The 16,401-nt window shown below is 45.6% G+C and overlaps 1 protein-coding gene across 1 annotated transcript in view; it reads right to left on the bottom strand.

Annotated features, from left to right (window-relative positions):
• Window positions 1-565: 565 nt before the first annotated feature.
• Window positions 566-16,401, bottom strand: part of LOC118249468 (uncharacterized) — a 118,527-nt gene continuing 102,691 nt past the window's right edge. The window contains exons 9-17 of the mRNA XM_050708069.1: window positions 13,524-16,286; window positions 13,186-13,392; window positions 12,769-12,891; window positions 12,401-12,539; window positions 10,537-10,766; window positions 10,115-10,229; window positions 5,739-5,871; window positions 4,007-4,081; window positions 566-1,186 (exon numbers count right to left, since the gene is read on the bottom strand). The gene's annotated coding sequence lies outside the window, so the exon portion shown is untranslated. The remainder of the gene's footprint in view (window positions 1,187-4,006; window positions 4,082-5,738; window positions 5,872-10,114; window positions 10,230-10,536; window positions 10,767-12,400; window positions 12,540-12,768; window positions 12,892-13,185; window positions 13,393-13,523; window positions 16,287-16,401) is intronic.

The following is a 16,401-nucleotide window of genomic DNA, read 5'->3' as shown; positions in this document are numbered from 1 at the left end:
GGTACATTAATGAAGGAACTACTCACAACAAAACTCAGTGCTTCTTGCCCAAGTCTTTTCACTATAAAACCCTTTTTTTTTTTTTTCCCACTTCCACTGCTGTCTTACACATGCAGTAGGATCTAATTGGGAACTGGGAGGAAACCAATGATCAATGGAAAAAAAAACAAACCAGTTCTTCAGTTTAAAGTATTTCCTCTGACTTAAAGCCTCTGGAATCCGAAGAGCAACGAACCTAATTTTTAGAAACCACCCCGGCAAAGGCTCTGTTATGTAAGTTTCAACAGAAGTGCTAATCCCAGCGCTGAACAGAAATGCCCCCGTCATGAAGCCCTCAGAAACTACACCTACTGTTTGTGTTCCTGCGCCGTGCGTTGCATTGCATCCACTCACGTCTCTACAAAGTCAGCTCTTCAAACCAGGCATTTGTAATTTTTTTGCCCCTCTGCTTATCTTCAGTGCTTCGTTCACACTGGTACATAAATTATCACGCTAATTTGTCTGTCTGAGGATGAAAAGTGACCTGAAAAGAATTGCCCTTAGGTATCATTTAAAAGTAACAATAAACATGCACAAAAATGTTTAATTCTCTGTATTTTTTCTGGTACAGTACAAACTCCAATTATGATTACTTTGAAAGACTCTCTGATTACTGAAGAGCAAGTAAAATAGAATTACCACACAGAAGAGAAGACAAAAAATGAAAGGGACAGGAAATTCAATCAGATCCAAGTGTGATTGTTTTTAATCCCAGATGAATTCCCATGCCTGATAAACAGGCTGCAGAGAATCTTTCAGCAGAAGATTTAAGTATTCTTGACCCCTCCCATCAGGGATGACACTGCAAAAACACGAACGCCAATCCAGAAATATTTTCAGAGCAAAACAAACCACCTTTGAACCCTTCTTCTGTTGTATTTAAGAAGCAAAGAATGAGAAAACGATTTTTAAAAATACCTGCTTCCTACGTACCATGCTGCAGAGCAGCAAACACAATACATGCCAGATATATTTACCCCAGCCACTTCTCAGCAGGGAACACATCCAGTGCAGAGAGCATATTCCATTAATTTACTGGAAACGGGAGTTATTTACCTTTCAGTCAGTACACATTTATAAATAGGCTTTCCCTCCAACATCGTGTTCTTCCTTTGGCATATGGAAAGCATGCTCAGGAGATCAGCACCTGGAATGTATGAAAGGGCTTATTTAAATGCTTGTTTGCATTTTCACTTTAGCTTCTCCTCGTAAAGGCAGAGGGAAGTTGCACAGCTAGTGTACATTTTTACATTTGCTTCCATGTTCGATCGCACGTTTTATTACAGAGTAAGACAGCGTTACAGGAACACAAGCAGCTGACACTTCCCACCACTGCAGGGGAAGGCCATAAATGCAGCTCGGGTAGACCCTCCACGAACAGCCCATCCTGACGAACAGAATAAACAGAACCACACACTGATTTTATACACATATACATAAATATACGAATGTATTAAACTCCTGTTTTCTGTATCTGTTCACTTAAACCAAGCTATGTCACCTAATTGAGCAGTTTGTTTCTTCTGACTGCGAAATGAGAGGGATGACGGATTTACCTAAAGGTTTTAGGGACAGATGAATGGCCCCTATGTTGTGCTGGAGACTGAAGAGCCAGGAGATGAGAGGGATCTTCACCACACAGGGAGCAAGGATGAGGGGTTCCCCATCACCTGGACCAACCGTGAGCGTCTGGTGGCACTGGAACTGGTTACAGCCCAAGGACCACACGCAGATTTGATCCTCACTCCTGAACCTCTTCTTACAACTCAGTTCATGCATTTGACTGCTGTTACAGGACAAAATATATCTCCAGGACAAAAACAGACACTGTGCTTCAATAATGAACGCCGATGCCGGCCTACGCCATGAAAATTACCAGGCTAATTAAAGGACCACAACATAATGCTCCACATATTCAACACAGACAAGTGAGATGGGGAAAAGTCACTGCTGGGTTTTGAAAGTAATTTTGTTTTGCAGAGTGTTTTTTGCTTTAATCTACTGCAGCTACTGAACAAATTCAGTTGTATTAGACAAATACATCCCTAACTATCTGAAAAACATAACATACATATATCCACCTTGCTGCAGCTCGCTTTTTGATCCTGTTATTCCCCTCCCTATTCCCAGTTCTACCTTGTGAAGCTACAAACAAGGACAGCACATCAAAATTTGAGCATTAAAATAAAGAAGGCTCGAGTTCTGTTTCTGGTCTGATTTTCTATGGGACCTGAGAAACTCAGTCTGAGGATGCTATGGAGGTATTTAGCTATGGAGATATTTAGCTTCCCTGCGGTTTCCAGGAGAGGCACTGTAAAACTGTTGTCCCTGTTATGGACCAAGACACGTCAATGATCTGAGAGCTTCACGTGAAACAGGATCAGAGCAGTTTGGTTTCCAGTTTAGCGCCTGACTCAAGGAAGAGTGAAGAGCTAACAAGAGAAGAGGAAGTGTAAGAAATAACGAAACAATAAAACCTCCTGTGTAGGCAGATTAAGAGCCCGATGGCTGATCTACTCTAGACATCACAGGAACACATAGCCCTAAAATAGAGGCTGAAATAAAAAGGTACTTTTGTGGCATTTGTAGAGGGTTGGCACGGCAGATAGTTCCTTTCTGCTGAAATGATGCTGAGCTGCAGCTGACGTTAATTCACATCTGGCAAGTCAGGGAAGCATCTCAGGAGAGAAATGAAATGATGCACAGAGATGCACATCTGGAACTTAACTACACAGCAGCAGCAGTCAGTTATGTGCTGGTGGAGGCAACTTTTGGGAAATAAGATGCAGAACTCATTTTTGATGAATGCATTCAGAATATGATTAGCAGAGATCAAAACTTACGGACATCCAGCCAGGTTAAAATCTCGGCCTGGACAAGACAACCATCTGTGCTGAATGTTTGTTCAGTGAGAGAAGGATAAGGATGAAGAACCAGTGCTAATATTCGGCTAAGGAGAAGTGAATAGGCACCTTAAGGTTTCAAACAAATTCAAGATGCAAGAGTCAGCCTGGAAATGGGGTGGGATGGAATCACAGAGGAGAACCCCAAACTGCAAATGAATTATTTAACTTACAATTTTTAAAAATACAGCCAACATCAGGCTGAGAAACAATAAAACAACAAGAACCCAGGTGACTTAGCGAAGAAGAGTTAGATCTTTATGCTGCTTACATTTGAGTTCTCCTATCTGTAACAGACAGATAATTAAATTAATTCATCAATTACTAAATGAGTTCACTTACTTCATGGCATGTAATTCGTTTAGCCTGATCTGTTAAGAGGCACATCCTAATGTCAATTTGTAATAATTTGCAAATTCAATTTAATACATTAGACGTGATGAGAAAAGGGGAATTGAATGCAGAGAACAAAACTGCACCGAAGACGCAAAACTCCCCGGGACGACGCACACCACGAACGGCAGCAAGCATCTGTCAGCAAGGTCTGCTCCCCGCTCCGCACTGCCAGCCGGGCTGCAGGAACCACGCGGTGCTTGCAACAGGTTTGACACGACACACGCAGCTGCCAGCCCGTGCTGCTGTCCCTACAGCCTCGCAGTTGGACCGGGTTTTTGCATTGTGTTCTCTCCTTCCAGTCCCTCGCGAATAATTTCGTCGGGAGATTCCTTTTGCGCAGAATTTCTTTGTGGTTTTAATACTGGCCAAGTGAATTCATTCTAGATTATCCCCACAATTGTCTCATGTAGCAACTGGGGAGGTTAAAAGGATAAAATAGCTGAAGTGATGACTGGGGTAAGGAAGTATGTGCTATGCGATGCCAGCTGCAGCAAAGGGCTTGGCGAAGATTTAAGAAAAAAGGAGAGGGAGCCCTTCAAATGTAAAGCCTGATGGTGGTCTGAATGCAGCACGTGCATACATCTGTGCACAGAAAGCGTGGAGCAGGTGATGGGGGAATGGCTCGGAGCAAGTGCTGGCTAACAGCACGTGCAGAAGTGCCCACGTACCGGTGTGAAGGTGGGAGCAGCACCCCTCGAAGGCACGACCTGCCTCTCAGCAACATCGACTGTTCCAGCAGCCTCCTTCCAGCATGGAGAGAAAACAGGGAAAGGCATGCAATTAGCAAAGAAGGGAACGCAGCCGAGCCATGATAACATTAGGAGGCTATATTGAGCCCTCTTTAATGGGAAAATTGAGTTAGGTTGCTACCAACAGCAAGCCAAAAATTTGTACTGGTGCAAAACACACACGGCTGGAGCTTCAGAAGCCCATGGTCTCTCTGCTGGGTGGGTGACTGAGCACCAAGCAGCACGACACGGCTGCGTGCACGGCAAGCAGCCCTGGGCACCAGGCTGGAGGGCTGCAGGCACGTGGCCGATCACTGGGCCACCTCTCCCCTGAGCTCACATTTCGGGGAAAGGTGTTTAAAGGGTCAGCCTACTGCAGACAAACAGAAAACAGTGGGCAAGTGATGGATTTTTGTTTTATTCTGCCTAAATTTTGGCAGAATGTAGGTGCCTGGAGGGATAAAACCATCTATTCAGTAGCTGCTTGGGTGTCTGCAAGTGTGATCTTAGAGCCTGGCGTTACCTGCTGCTGGTGATCAGAGGTGTTCCACCTGGGGTGATTCTCCCCTGGACTGCCAACTAACAGCACCATGCCCTCTGAAAGATCCCAGAACCCACCAAAATCCATGCTAACCCCAGAACTCTTTCCAGAACACGGCAAGGCAGCAGCAGTCTGGCCCCTGGAGCTCCTGCCCAGAAAGGTGAGACACGTTTTCCATGGCCTTGGCCTTCAGCCTCACACTCCGTCCACCCCAGAAAACGGCAGCAGCACAGATCCAACACACAACACCGCTCTGACAACGGTCTTGCTGCTCCTGGTGCCCTGACCAGCCCTCTCTGAGCATCCCCATGTTTTCTGCCACCATCAGAATTACTGGTGCCCAGATGCTGCTCTAACACATCACAAGCGAGGTGCCCTGAAAGTGGTTTGATTCCCAAAATAAGGGGGATTACATCACAGCCCTGCCATCCTCGTAATTCCCAAAGCTTTCCCCCAGTCTCGGCTGGAAGTCCCATTCCTACTGTGGTGAGACTGAGCCGTCCTACATCCAACACTCGCTCACAGCAGATGTAGGGAGCATTTCCTAACTCCGGCCCAGACAGCAGGTTCCACACCCAAGGGCAAAAATCCAGCACAGAGACACAAAGCTGGGCATCTACGTGCTTTTTAAAATATTCAAAGCCAGCTCAGTACTGCCTATTTCAGAAGGGAGCACATGCTGCATGGACACTGCTAAACTCTTTGACGTGAAGCTTAAAGCACACAACTTCTGCTGCATTATCCCTGTATTTTGGTGTAAAAATGGTAATATCCTATATTAGAGCTTATGTTTGGGGAAAAAGAAGTAACTGAAGGAATTCTGGAAGTACTTACAAGGATAGCAGCACAGAGAGAAAACAAAATTGATGCACAGCACCAAATGGTTAAACTAAGTAAGGAGCAGGATGGTGTCTGAGGTATTGCAATACACAACAAACTTGCATTAGAACTGTTACAGTGGCGTGCTGGTTCTGCCATTCATCATCGGATCACAGCCGCTTGCTGACTGTCCTATTAATCATTGTATCACACTTCAGAGACTCCTTACAGGTTTCCCTAATAGCCCGTGTGCGATCAGCACTTTTTGCAAGGAAGGAATTGTGTTGGGAGTTTGCTGGGGAATATATTCACCTGCATTTCCAGGCTGGAGCAGCGCTCTGTTTACACCAGGCTGTAAAACCATGAGACAAACAGCACTCATCCCGCTTTCAAGGGCCATAAAATTCCCGTTAGGTTTCCAGGTAAGATGAAAGTAATGTGTATCCTGCGTGGACATGACACGATAGGTTAAAATAACTAAAATAACTGAAGTAAATACACAAATTGCGCCACACAAACCTGTAAGATAACCCAGGCGCATGAAGCAGGAAGTCAGAAGCAAGACAGACGTGGAAATACAGATTAAAAAAACCATGAAAACTCAATTAAAGCTGTACAATGAAGCCAAGAAAACAAATACTTCTTTTTCTTTTCCTTAAATACATGTTACACACTTCAAGGTTTGATATTCATGATATATTGCCTTGTACCACTGTCCGTGAGTAAGAAACCTTTCCTCAAATCCCACCTCTTTAGGAGTCTGGTACCCCAGTACCAGGTATTTTTGGAGAATGGAGGGAAAGGATTTGCTACAACCCACCTCACCTTTTTCTCCCCCAAATCAACAGCCCTACAAAAGAGATGCTTGAGCCTGCCTCCTGCACCACTGATCCCCTCCGTCTGCTCTGTGCAGCACCGTGCAGAGATTTCCAAGTCATCCTGAGTCGTGCACAGCTCCACCTCTGACCCTTCCTGTCCGCGACTCCTGAGCAACAGGCTTTATCTAATTAATTCAGTGGTTTTTAGGAAACTACTTTTTCCTGCCAGTTTTTAAACCCAGAGGAATTTTCTAGATGTGCAGTGACAGCGCATGAGTAATAGCTCCCTCATTAAACTACCAGGGAGTCATAAAGCATAACAAATTGTTCAGCTTCCCAGTGTTTTTCCGATTGGCTTTCCCTTTCCAAGCCCCGTAGCGCTCACAAACATCCCAACTATCCGAGTGACGTCATTTATAGTCAGAAGCCTTAAAGGAAACAACATGTCCACGTTGCTCAATCCTCTGGTATTCTCGCCGTCATTTATTTTTGCCCTAGGGCAGATTTAAGTTGTTTTCCTTTTTAAATCAAGAGCTGGTTTTGCCCACAAGAAAGGGTCACGGTCGAGAAGCAGGGTGGTACGGTGCGGGAAGCCGTGAAGACGTGGACGACGAGAATAAACCCCGCTCTCCCACAGCAGGGCTCTGCATCCGCCACCACCACATCCACGCTCGCTGCTTCTCCTGCGCTTCAAAAATGCTCCTCAGTAGGGAAAGGAGAAATTCTGCTTAAGCTAAGAACACAGCTTTGCTTTACTCACGTTCTGAATAAGGTAGCTGTGTTTCTGGATCTATTGGTAGGTAGGAAAAGGTCATTTATTCCCTTTCAGGCTCTGGGAGGGAAACTACAGAAGACAGCCTGCTGGTTCATGACATACCTTGTAACCATGATTCCTACAGTACTTTCTGAGGGTGAGGGGCAAGACTCAGCCTCCTGCTGGCCTGTTCAGGATGAAGCAGCTTGTACTTCGTGCTGCTCCAGGTGTACCTTCCCACCCCACGTGGTACCCACCACTTCAGAGACTAAATCCTACCAACTTCTTTCTGGATCCACCTCTGGCAGGTGCAAGGTAACTCAGATTTGGAGATTCATACAATCCCAGACTGGTTTGGGTTGGAAGGGACCTCAAAGCCCATCTCATTCCAGCTCCCTGCCATGGCAGGGGCACCTCCCAGCAGCCCAGGCTGCCCCCAGCCCCATCCTGCCTGGCCTTGGGCACTGCCAGGAATGGTGCAGCCACAGCTCCTCTGGGCAGCCTGGGCCTCACTGCCCTCATAAGTCCTGCAAAGAACACAGTAAAGATGAAAACAGTCCCAACACCTCTTAAAAAAAGATGAAAAAAAAAGCATCATGAAATAAATTCTACCCTGCCTGGGAGATTAAAAGGTTTGAGAGTATTTGTATTTAGCATTTATTTTGATAAAACCACAGAAAAAGCTAAGAAGACAGCACGACTGTCAGCATAAACCTGTAAGATGCAGTGGGGATCCTCCTGCTACAGATGGCAAAAAGAAGGACAAAATCAAGTCAACGTAAGGTTACCTAGCATCTCGCACCACCAAGACCTGAGATCTGCCTTTTAGGGAGCAGCAGAAAGCGAAGGAATGAGAGGAACTAGGAGCTCCAGATCATGGCTCACAACGCGTTTGGCAAAGTGGTGAGGAGACCCATTAAATGTACCAAGCTCACTGACCTTACGGATTTCTCCAGGCAAGGGCTAGAAAACGAAACAGCTGAGCACTTACTCCCTTGTAGAGAAACCTGTTGGCATCTTGCTCTTTATCTCCAAGTCAACGGTTTTGATACTGAGAAAAAATCATCTTTAAGTACACAACTGAGACAGAAAACAAGCACAGTGATTTAAGTCAGCAAGAGTCTGCTTGAGCAGTAACCGAGCAAAGATGCCAGCCCAGCGGTTCAGGAGCCCCATCGCTGGTATCTCGCTGGAGTTCGGTATTCAGGCTGTCAGATCTGGCTCTTGGCATTGCTGTGCAACTGGCAGCCGAGGTTGGATCAGCTTGCCAGCCCAGCTCATCACATCAAAAGGCATCAAGGTACTGGTGGGAAACGGGGATTTTCAGCAGGGTTGAGATACGTGGCAGGCACAGTGGCAGACTGCACTGATAAACTGGAAGGGAACTGGAAATTTAGGGTATTTTAGAGAAGGTTCGTGTAAAATGAAACAAGGAAACAGCACAGGAAATGAATTACGAAGACAGACAAAACTCTCACTGCCCCAAGGGCATGCCAAAGCCAAGATCTTCCGAGAGTTCAGAAATCAGGTAGATGGTGATAACATCCAAGACTGGATGTTAGTATGAAAGAACAAGGTAAATAAACCCTCAAATGTTTGCTAATTGTCCTTTGTAGCCAGTCCTGTGCTCCTGTTCAAGCTGAATGTTTCAGAAAGAAGCACGCTACTACACCAGACTTTGGAAAGTGTTTCCAAAGCGGCAAGGACCATCAGGCCAGCTGACAGCTCCTCATTAAAAAAAGCAAGGAGAAACAAAAAGCCAACTTCTTTTCCAGGCGGTGAATGACACCGGCATGAGACTGACAACTTTTGGAATGAGGTCATCTCCGCTTCCCTTCAGAAATGATGCTAGCAAGTACAATTAACAATAATTAAAAACTCTTTTCACAAAGGGACACTATACGTTTATTATCTCTGTTGAAGCCTAATGAAAACCATCACAATGGGCTTGTTGATTTTTTTTTTTTTTAACCAAGACACGATAGAAAAGAGAAGGAAATTGGCAATGAAAAACAGAAGCCCGATTTTCTTATGTGCTGTGGTGTTTTGGCTCAAAATGTATGTTGTCCCCTACTTTCATTGAATAACTCACTATTTATGACTAAGCAATGACAAAACAACCAAAAATTCTTGTTTGAAAACAAAAAGCTTAATGCTTAAGATGTGACCTTGACACCAAAATTTTGAGAGAAGTGTAAGCAATAAGCTACAATCACACTCACGAAGAGTTACTGGCTTTGGGTCTAAGGATTTTCTTTCACAGGTATCCAGCTGCAAAAACATCTTTAGTTTCTCTGCATCCCCATTGACTATTACAAATTCTGTGATGTTCACTGCAAGGACTTGAAATGTTTTTTTATTTCTAAACTATTTCTTATTCCTATTTGTTTCACCTTACGTGGGGAGCAAAAGATGGCACAGATCGCTCAGTAAGAATCCAGTCAATACTCCGTTGCTGAAAAATAATAGCATCTGTAGCTCTGGTCGTTCTAGGATTTTAGGTGCTGTGCAGTGCCCTGCCTGGCCCACAGCTACTGTCCACGGCACTGCCTCACTCCCAGACAACTCACATTGTACCTGCTGGCCCCACAGATACGTCCCAGGTATCCTGAAGTATCTATAAGGCACCCAACGCCTGCGTGCCAGCAACTGAATCCTGTCCCTGGGCATTTGTAGACAGGTATCTGAGCAGGTATTAAGTTATTTGGTCTTTGTACCACAGCCAAATCCCACCCATGTAGTCTGCTGCACATCCATAGCGTAGCAAGATTCTTTTTTAAAAAAGGAAAGAGAAACAAAAAAAAACCTTTATAAAGGTTTTGTTGTTGTTGTTGTGGACAGTGAAAGTTTCGCTGCTCTTTCCCAAGGAGGACATTTTGATGTTGGTGTCTCCATCCGAAGGCAGGCAGAGCTGCCAGATGGGATTTACCACCAGAGCTTTAAGGCACAGATTAGACCTCGGCAAGTGGCTTTGCCCAGGAACAGGAGCCCTTAGATCACTTCCAGAGCACAACTGTATGAATTGATGAATGTATGAATATACGAATTAATGAATATGAAGAGCACAACTGAAAGATTTACTGCTGTAACCCTGAAGCGCCCCTGCTGCTACGCACCTGAGCACTGCCTACAGCCATCGTGGACGGGTTTCACGGCCCCGCTGATCCTCCTCGCTGTAACAGGGGTGAACGATTTGCTCAACCAAGCCCATTTTAGAGAAGGTGGCCACTGCTGGGGAAAGGGAAATGACAGGGTTAAGAGGAGAGCGCCACGCACAGGACCACCTGCCCGCAGCAGGAGAGGTGCCAGCAGCAGCCAGGAATAGCAGCGGGCAGAAGGGAAGGAAATTCAAGCTCTTAAGCAAGAGGTCAAGCCAGCCCGAGCTCCTCGGCACTTCAAAGACGGTTTTCGAGGGACTCAGCCCTGCGAATCCCCGCTGGTACCGAGGGCGAGGTGGGAAGGCTGAGGACCACACAGAGGGAGGATGTTGTGACACACGAGCAGAGAGGTCTGCTGCTGGTGTTTGGTGTGCGCTTACAGCTGGGCTGACTGTAAACAGGGCAACCACGTGGCATCCGGAGTGTCACGCACCGACTTCCTTAGTGTCACGCAGCCTTACAACATCGTCGTCAACGTCTACCAGCCCAGAAGGCGTCTGCAAAAATGGGAGCTTTTATGCAGCTCCTATTGACAACGCCCATCTCAGCCATCTTCCATGACTCAGGAATCCGTTTCTGGATGCTAGCGCGTGTTTTCCACTTCCTTTCCCTGCAGTGTATGTAACAGAAACGAATCTGAATGCTGACACAGTGAGTAGATTGATTGCAGTCTTTTATTTTTTGGACCGAGTCCCAATTTTAGTCTGATCTGGTTCTCAGATAGGAGGTTGTACATTGTCACGTAGTTTGTAAAAGCAGTTGCTACACTGATTTGACAAGATAGGCAGGGCTGTGCATCTGCGTATCAGAAAGCCAGATCGTGGGCACAGCAGATGCATCAAATTTTCTCAGAATAATAAACTGGAGATTTACTGAAAACAATATGGAAATAATTTTATGGGCTTCTTCCAAACATGCAGATAGAAATACAGGTCAAATCTGCAGAGCACGTTCAAATTTGCATGCTCATGTTTTAAAAGCAATTTGGGAAGAAAACATTTCAGACTGTTACCCAGCCTGGGAGACAGCAGACTTGGACTGTTTTCTTGTACTATTACACTGCTGACTGTGGAGCATGCCAGGTTCTGGAAAAAAATCAACTTTCAATCAATTCCCCAAGTGACAGGTGAAATTTCCCAGTTGCTCAGTATCCAGAAGGTGCCACCACGAACTGGAATTAAGCTCATCGATGCTGTCTGCTGCTGAGCACTTTGAAAGCCTGGTCTTTTAAAGGACAGCTCTGCGCTCGAAATGGAAATTCATTAGTCAGTACGTGCCAGAAATGGAAGCAAATATATCTGAGAAGCTCGAGCAGTTCAGAAGCCTTTTTCTGAAGGTGTGCTTGCAGCACAGAAAGCTGCTTTATTTATTTACTTGAAAAATAATAATGCTGCTTAAGCAGCAACACCTCGGCTACAGGTTTTGAGACTGAAAAGGTTCATCTCCTGCTTTCCCTATCATAGATATCCCAGTCTCTGACACAAATTTATTAACTTCATTCAAGAGAGGTCATCTTGCTACTGTAAATGGCAGTGGGACTAGTATTTGTACGCAGCTTTTAACGGGCATACGATTTTGAGATCATTTTTGACAGGTATTTACACCTTGTGATCTGCACATACACTTCTGGATCAGAACCTCAAAACTTCGAGCACCTCGTGAACCACCGGGTAAAGAAGATACTTGCATCTCTTACTCTGTGTTAGCTGGTTAGCATTTCTTCTAGGAAATGAACCCAATATTTTTTAAGCAGACAAACTGTTTGCCCACAAATGGATTGGTCCTACCAGATCCAGCAAGACAGAGGAATAGTGAAGCCCTATTTCTGGTAATAAATAGTAAGCTCTGAACAATTCCTCAGACCAAAACTGTAACCTAACGAGTCCGTGCACCGGAGTCTCCATCCATAAAACACAGCAACACGCAAACAGGGAGCCACAGATTTTAACACAAAGGTGTGCGACGTATCTGCCAGATGGCAAGCATCACAAAAATATTATTACTACTAGGCAAATACGTCTTGCACGTAGCTGCAGTCTTAAGGCAGCAAACAACTGACACATGACTGATCGTAGGGAAGAAAAAAAACCTCAGACAAAACCAGAGAATCACAAGGGACGGGTGCTGGTTTTTTTGTTTGTTTGTTTGTTTGTTTTGTTTGTTTTGCTTTTTTTAAACCACCCTCCTCGCCCTACTCCCATTGCAGCATTTTAAACAGTTTCGACACGCTAAAAATATTCTTACTTCTTGTTTAAGCTGTGTGGCCATTTTCCTATGGACGCTACCTCAGGATTATATAGTCAGCAGAGCTACCAGCATTAACTGCTTGCTTTTTTTCTCAGACCAAGTGAGCGTTTCCCTTCACTTTCCCTTGAGTGTGTCCCTTCAACAAACAAACAGAAAAAGCCCGGTAATGAAAGTATTAAGAGATAATATCCCCAGAAATAAAATCTACTTTACAACAGCAGGAAACAATTAAGTTAATACGTAGACTTCAGGCCACCTACTCCCATTTAGCATTTAGAATGATAGCTGGAAAGGCTCAGACCTCTACAATCTGAAATCGAAGAGAAATAAGCCAAGCAAAGGGGATGTATTTCTGAGCAACGCACCTTTTGACCATGCTGTTGTGAACTTTCTCCGTAGCGTCTAAAATACGCTGCTCCACTGCATAATCCCAAGCCTTGAGAAAACTAGTAAGCCTCCTTCCCTGTAGTAGCTTCCTGCACCTGCCCCTACAGGTAATAAGGATTAGAAGGATCAGAATCGCGATGTTTATGAAACTTTTTTTCTGCTCCGAAAGCAGCTCATTTCTTATTCTTAAAATGAAAGGAGTGGCTGCGTTTTAAAAAAAAAAAAAAAAGGAAAGAAAAACAACATAATGAAAAGGAAGCACACACCCATATGGAAAAAAATGGCAAAAGACGAAGCATGCTTATTACAAACGCTCTGTAACCTTGTCACCCACAAAAAAAAACAAACAATTAATTAAACAGAAAGGAAACTTCAAGGTTTTCTTTCCTACGTACTCTCAGAAATGTGATGACTATCTGTATTTCCATCGCGGGTGCACGCTGCTCTTACGATTGTTGTTCTAAGCCTTAGTGTCAAGCGTAACAGCAAACAAGCTCCTAGCTAGGGTTGCAGTTGTCAGTACTCTTAACAGTTTCTGCGCAATCCCACTGTCAGCAGGTGCGAGCAGAGCTTTTGACCCAGCAATTCAATTCCTGCAGCTCCTAAAACACAAAGCACGTGTAAACACTCCTGCGATTTGAGCTTATGTAAGTAATGCAAATCCCGGGCTTTGACAGATCCACAGCCCAGCAGGCTTGCATTAAACATACCCCCACGTTCCTCCGCACCTTACCTCGCAGCACGGTTACTACAGCATTTCAACAGCAGCACGAGATCTGAGTTCTTCTAACAGCACGACATCTGCCTAAGCACAGCAAATGCTTTCTGGGTTTGACAGAAAAAGAACACTGCCTGCTGCATGAGCTCGCCTGGCTACAGTTACAAGCTTTGGAGGAGTTTTGGCTTGCAACAGGTGACTGCTTTGAAGATGAGAAGAGATTTCTCTAGCTGGGGATAGTTCGACGAGTTAGGTGCCCTGATGCCCGTCCCAGACATTGGTGTAACCCAGCTGCAGGGACTTTGTGCCCTGCAAGGAGAACAGGCACCTTGCTGGCAGGAGGCAGCAAACACCCTGTGGTGCTGAGCTGGGTCCCCCTTCCCAGAGCAGCCTCCAGAGCATGACATGGGCTGAAACCACCCGTGCAGGGCGGAATGACAACCACAGAGTCACCACGTTTGTTACAGCAGGCTGCTTGGCCATCACCCTGCTCTTACATCCACGTGCAACCAACGCGGTTTTCCTCACAAAGTAGGTTCAGTAAGGGGAAACTCACCTTGCCTGGTTACTTGATGCAAAAAGCAGCAGGGCCAGGTCTGCAGTAGGATGTTTCGGTGCACCACCACGTATTAGTTATTCCTTAGCAAATACACACCTTTGGGGCAGCGGAGATAAAGCCTGCGACTTCCTGCAGGAGTCATTCACCTCTATTTGGACTTCAAAAGGACTTGCATTCTTACAATAAACATTGAAAATGTACCACACGCAACTTAGTGTAACTTAACGGGGTAGTGGAGCCATTACCTTCAACAATGGCCCGACTGTACCCAGCTAGGAAAAGGTCACAGCTGGGGCTGTAACTCTGCCACGGTAAATTACAAACAATTACTGATTAGACACAGTGAACTATGGCCAGCCTTACGCCGGTTATGGTAAAAGATCCTAATGAAAGTCATCGGTCAAGGTTTGATAATTATTTTTAATGACTGCAACTTCACGTTTCATTCATTGCAAGGGAAAGAGTTTCAGGTTTGGGAGATGCTGTGATGCTGCTGTGTTGTATATTTGTACTTTGAGCACATCTGGCACTTCTGTACCTTTTATCTCAGCCTCGCCAATGAGGAAGGTCACCACATGGGTGCTGGAGCCCTGGCACAGGTACCCTGAGGCTGTGGTGTCCCCTCCTTGGAGGGCTTCAGAAGCCACCTGGACGTGGAGCAGGGTGGGAGCAGAGGCACCCAGAGGTGCCTTCCTACCTCAGCCGGGCTGGGGCTCTGCAGTACTTGCCACCTAACTCCTTCCACTTGCAGCTCTGGGCTGTTTCAACTGCTGGCAACGTCCACTACGCACAGCAGTGCTCCAGATGGGCTCAGGCATATGTTGGGTTCACGTGGTTTCTCCGTGACTTTGTCAGAGCCAAAACCACCTTCAAATAGTAAAGGTTTTACATATTCCTGCATGACCACGAGCAGAATACAGCCACATGACCAAGGCCAAGCTGGCTGCCTGCTGTATTCAGACAGACACACGGACATTTATTTAGGCAGAGCCAATGACCTGCCCTCCCACGAGCTGCAGGTGGGCTGCTGGAAAGCAACCAAGGTCTCGAGGGTCCTCTGCTGAGCGCAGCGCGGTGCCTGCACCGGCACCCAACTCGTCCACACGCCTCGAGGGGGCTGTTTTTTCCCCTTCCTTCAAGTATTGTCACGGAGCCGACCCATGAAGCTGCTTCAACCTTCCTGCTACATACCTACCCCTCCAGTCACCCACTCCTACCTCCTCTCGCACTTGCCAGTCTAATTACCCGCCCACTCACATTTTCTCTTACTCACTCACTAACCCACCCCTTTACATGTTTCTCATTCATTTCCCCATTCAGTTACACAATCCGATCCTCAAATACCTTCAAACCACTCGGCAATAGTAATTTTACCTCCTGCAATATTCCTGTCCTCACCTCTCTCATCAACATCCCTACCCTGCGTTGAGCTTCTTAGGTGGCTTTAAGGAAGGCAACCGAAAACTCTTCTCTGGAGGCTTGCAACGCAACCCTCTCATCATTTGGGGCACTCTGCAATGAGAACAGTAATAAAATGCCTCAGAAACCAGAGATTTAGGCTAAAGGCGCCGGGGTATGACCCTAGGCCACTCTTTGAATGGTCTGACTCAGGCCAGCGTGGCTATGAGCCAGCTCACACCAGAACCAAACCAGCCGCTCTCTCATGGGGTAAGAGCGAGAACAATGCCCGTCTGTCTTCCTTATGGCCAAGGATATTTATTTTGGGGGGTGTTGGTCAAGCTCTTTGTGGTGAAGACGCTGGAAATTGTGGAGATGACCCTGCCTGGGCGCCCAAGACTTCTGGTAGCGAAGACCAGGCACTGAGAAACAAACAACAAGCAAGCAACCCCCAGATCCCACCAAGATGAATGCAACTCTAAAAAAGAAACAGTATTTATAAAGTGGTTCTGAGAACGAGAGAGGATAATGGAAAGGGGGAAAAATGAAGATGCAGATAACGACAATACAACTTCCACCATTTCTGTCACTAACTGAAACGTGCCCTTTCGTTCATTTTCCCTGCAACGCCTTCTGCAGACTTGCCTGCACAGGATCACTTCCCGACAGCCTGAATGTCACAACAGAGTTCAGAAGCACTTTATTTACACTGGTGTAATAACCCCACCCCAAAAACCATTTCCAGAGTAAAACTTAAAACTGGCCTTTTCAGGTAACTTTCAGCAATTTCTCAAGTGACACCAGAACAGACCACTCTTATTCTGGAATAAAATATGCACTGTAAAAATTATACTATTAGCAGGTCGGTTTAAAACCTATCTTTAATCAGAATTTTTTCCCAAATCCTAGAGATCTGAATGCGCAGCACTTAGGTAA

This window comes from Cygnus atratus, chromosome 1 (genome assembly GCF_013377495.2).
Source record: "Cygnus atratus isolate AKBS03 ecotype Queensland, Australia chromosome 1, CAtr_DNAZoo_HiC_assembly, whole genome shotgun sequence".
NCBI classification, from domain to species: domain Eukaryota; kingdom Metazoa; phylum Chordata; class Aves; order Anseriformes; family Anatidae; genus Cygnus; species Cygnus atratus.
The sequence above is the reverse complement of the archived record's forward strand: the minus strand, read 5'-3'. Positions and strand labels throughout refer to the sequence as shown.